The sequence below is a fragment of the Otolemur garnettii genome, unplaced genomic scaffold, assembly GCF_000181295.1.
Source record: "Otolemur garnettii isolate 467f Iridium unplaced genomic scaffold, OtoGar3 scaffold00056, whole genome shotgun sequence".
Lineage (NCBI taxonomy): Eukaryota > Metazoa > Chordata > Mammalia > Primates > Galagidae > Otolemur > Otolemur garnettii.
Genome location: NW_003852451.1, coordinates 2,301,592 through 2,306,398, shown reverse-complemented (window position 1 = coordinate 2,306,398; position 4,807 = coordinate 2,301,592).

Sequence of the window (4,807 nt, the reverse complement as noted above, 5' to 3'; positions counted from 1 at the left end):
TTCTTGTAGCCAAGGATAATTATCTCAACACACTTATGTAACTCTCCTGCCTATTTTCTTTTAAAACCGTTGTGTTCTGCTCCCTCCACACATATGCAATTACTATTGCAAGAACATTCCGATCGCAATGTCCTATTCCTATACAAACATCATTTCTTTTAGAGAGCCTCTCTATTTGTTATTTGGGTTGACACAAATGGTGCCAGAAGTGGGATCTGAAGACCCATCTACTATCAGGAGAAATCAGTGATTCTTGGAACTGGTGCACAGTCTTCACTTCAGCTCGTTGAGCTACCTGCTTCCGCAACACACCTTGTCTCCCTGGAGTGTCTTCTCTCGGGACAAGCCTCCCTCTTTTGGGTTTAGGCTTTTTTATATTATTTGGGATTTGGTTTGTTTATAAGGATGCCTTGGTAAAGGCTATTACATTTCTCCTGGGTTGATAAAAGACTTTTTGTCTTTTCTGGCAAGTCTTTTTGTCTATAAGGAAAGCAGCCTTCTGGTCCGGGTCCTGTGCTGTCTGCAGGAGTCTGTTCTACCTCTGAGGCTCGTCTTTTCTGGTGAAGCCATCTTTGGTCTGTGTGCCTTATCTCACATTTTGGTTGATTTGCATGTCTAAGTTGAAATGTTTGTGAACACTGTGATTATGGTCTGTTTATAGGCATCTGTAAATGATTTGGCTCTTCTCCCTTGCTTGTTTCTGAGAATCTTCCTAGAGCAAAAATAAACACTTTAGATAGTAGAGATGGAATGGCTGATTAAAATCTGCTGTGGTGGTGACCTCCATCTATAACACTGGTCCAAACTCCTGACATTCTGTGACAGCATTTATAGGATTTTCTTTACTCTCAAGAGATCAATAAGAAAAGAAATGGGATTCTGAAACATTTAGGTATGCTGAGTTTTCTGGGACACCAGCTATTCTCCTGCACATTTTTAAACTAAGGGGCAAATTTTATCAAGGAAAATTCAGACACATAGGGTCATTATTCAATGTCATTACCAAAAACCTTTTAACTAAAGAGTTGGTATGTAGAGACTTCTAGGTTCCCTATCTTCCTGTATTTTCTTTTCTGCCTGCTTTGAATCTACAGATTGTTGTACACGTATTGAGATAGAACTCACTGCTTACAGTATTCCAGCAAAGATTTTTTTTTAAAATAAAGGTCTTAAAGGGCTTTCAAATTAATGGCTTTATAAATTATAATAGCTCCATGGTAACCCAATAATGTAAGAGTCACCCTTTTAATGTAAATTTGGGTTTTCCTGACTAACAATTGCTCAGGGTGATGGAATAGTTAATTGAAGGATTGAAAGTCTAAAAGGAAAGAACTAGATGTTTATAAAAATTAAGCTCTCAGATAAAGCATGTCAAAATCTTGAGCTCAGAGCAACACTGTAACTATCTCTGGCACGAAATTGCTCTGTTCGCCACACAGGGGCCAAAGCTAAAAAGCAGAAAAGAAAATCGCTGAAATGTTTTCATTCTGTATTAATTAGATGTTTTCATTCTGTATTTATTAGACCGGCAAACAAGACTGGCAACCAAAAGGCCATTACCGAAAATCCAAGACCACTGGGAGGTTGTTTTTCTTACATAATTACCCAAGTCCAAGCTAAAATGTAAACATCCAAAATTTAATCCTGAATTCATTTGAAACTGGAAAAAAATGATAAAAATAGGTTAAAAAAATTACCACACTGAAAGCACATACAGTGAGAATAAGCTGGAGTCTGTCGGGCTGGGCAGACAGGAGGCAGCTGGTGTGGTCAGTTCGGGTCCTGTCCGACCTTCACCCCCGCCTCACATTCTTACTGTTTTGTAAATTTAGCTCCCACCCCAAAGATGCCTGTCCTGAGTTTTCAGGTGGATTGATTTAGGAGATTAACTTTTGAACTAGAATGTTCTTTTGGGTCATGGATTATACTGATTATTGTTTAAGATAAAGTGAGATGGTGGAGTCAGCACCCCAGATACCTCCCCCTCCCTAACACTGAGGAAAGTAAAACAAGAAGGATGAGGAGATGGGGCAAAGATTAGGGAAACAGGATGAGGCCGTCCAGGGGGCACAACTGGCACCTTAGGGTCCTGCTGACTCCATTGTTCTGAAAAATAGTTTTCTTGCTGAACTAGTTAACCAGTAACTGTTATTAACCACAAGTGCCATAAATTTGCTTCTGTACATACCCGTTGTATTGTTTTTCAGCCTGCATAGGTCACCCTATAAAAACTCTGTCCCCAAGGTGGTCACTGCTGCTCCTCTGACTCAAGCCAGCCAGTCTTCATAAAAGACTCCTACTGACGTCAACATTCCAGTTCAAAAGTTAATCACCTAAATCAATCCACCTGAACAACTCAGGACAGGCATCCTTGGGGTGGGAGTTATGTTTACAAAACAGTAAGAATGGGAGGCGGGGTGAAGGTCAGGCAGGACCTGAACCGACCACACCAGCTGCATCCTGTCTGCCCAGACCCACAGACTCCAGCTTATTCAGTTTGTCTGGTGGTCTCATCTTGTGCACCATAACAAACGGTTAACAGGTTAAAAAGTATAAAACTGTAATTTTAGAAATGGAAGAAAATAACGGTCCTAGACAGGCTATTCTCACTGTCCTCCAGAATCCCAGCCTTCTGGCAAAGTCTGGTGGACCTGTCCCCGTCTCTCTGGACCCTCGTCATCTGGCAATCAAACTACTTTCCTGAAAATGTTGATCCAGAGCTTTTAGTAGATCACCAGCCAGGACAAGTGAAGTTCAGCCATGTGAACAGGTCCCAATCTTGTCAGAAATACAAATGGTGTTCCCAAAGTCACCATATATAGGGAAACTGGGGAACTGTAGTTAAATGTATCCTAATTTATAAAATATTCACAAAATAGTCCGTGTGTGTTGAGATTTTAAATAAATGAGTGTTCATATAAAATGTATGGTATTTAACCCAAATGCCTTTTAGTTCATGTGAAAATTAATCTTTAATAAATTTAAAAATTAATCTTTAATAAATTTGGAAAATTGTTTATATTTTTCTAAAGAATGAATGTTTTGTTTTGTTTTGTTTTGTTTTGAGACAGTTTCACTATGTTACCTTGGTAGAGTGCTATGGCATCACAGCTCACAACAACCTCAAACTCTTAGACTCAAGCGATTCTCTTGCCTCAGCCTCCCAAGTGGCTGGGACTATAGGCGCCCCCCACAACGCCGGCTATTTTTTTTGTTGCAGTTGTCATTATTGTTTAGTAGGCCCGGGCTGGGCGCAAACCCGCCAGCCTGGGCGTATGTGGCTGGTGCCCTACCCGCTGAGTTAGTTGCACAGCCAGACATCTTGAAATATTGATTTGCTCTTAATAAAATTACAAGTGGTTTTGATTTTTAATTTTTGAAGTATTTTTTAATAGCAATCTCCAGTTTCTATTTCTGCCACCTTTCTTCCTGAGGTCCATTTACTTCTCCTCCTAGCTTCATGTGACAAACACTGTCTTTTCCACTCTTTTTCGTTTCTTAAGCTGAGATTGGTCATTTAGCTTTGCTGCGTCTCACACTCCCTAACGTGCGAGGCATCGTCATTGCTTCCAGCTCTTTCTCCCCTTGAGAAGACTTGTGATGACAACTCACTTTCTCAACCTTTCAGCGGCTCCAGTAACTCTTTTCTCTGGTTCAGATACTGTTGCCGCGACCTGACACCGCGGTGTTTATCCGGTGGCCTGGAAAAACAGTATTTTCCCCATCACACCTGGATTCTGCTTTAAGGTAGAAATGCTGGGCTTTCCCTGATGGTCTGAGTTGTTCTGTGTAACCAGAAAACTTCACATCTTCATCCGTTTCTAAGAGCCGCCTGTGCCCCTGGCAGAGGCACCAGCTCTCAGAACTAACATTCCTCTGTGACTGGGGCACACTGAGAGCCTGGACACACATTCTTCTTGCGTCTGATTTAACTCAAGCGCATTTCATTTGGCTGGACTCCTAATGATGTTGTGTGAACAAGCCTCCCTCGGAGCAGGACGCACTGTAAAAGATTTTTCTTCACTCTTCCCCAACTGCCCAAGAAAACAAACAACAAAAGCAAAGGATTTACATCCCACCAAGATAATTTCCTGTGTTTTCTTCACCAGGCTTCAAATTACTTGGGAAAACTGACTTTTTAAAAAATTTTTATTAAATCATAGCTGTGTACATTAATGCAATTATGGGGTACAATGTGCTGGTTTTATATACAATTTGAAATACTTTCGTCAAACTGGTTAACATAGCCTTGAAGGAGTTAAAGTTTGTAAATCCATGGAACTTTCTGTGTTTTGATTATTATGCCGGTTAAATGGACAATATTATTTCACGACCTGTGATTCTGTATTGATCAAGTATTTTAAACCTTTTGACTTCTCTGGCAGACTTCCCTAGGATCAAAATCCTAAATGAAGTCTTTTGACCTAGAATTAACTTTGAGGTTTCCCAGTTTGGCCCACAGAGAGCATCAAATAACGTATTTTCCATCTTGTAGAGACATTAAATGATTAACCTTTTTGGTAAATTATGTGGGACACACTGTCACATATTAAGTGATATTAGATCTTCTTTCAGTTATATTATCGGTATGTTATCGATATGAATATTTTGAAAATTACATAAATTTTTAGAAATCTAATGCTATCGGCATCATTCTGGCAGTTGAGTTAAATCCTCTTTAAGAGGCTCTGCACCTATAGCTCAACCGGCAAAGGCACCAGCCACGTACACCTAAGGTGGCGGGTTCGAATCCCCAGCCCGGACCCGCCAAACAACAATGACGGCTGCAACCAAAAAATAGCCAGGC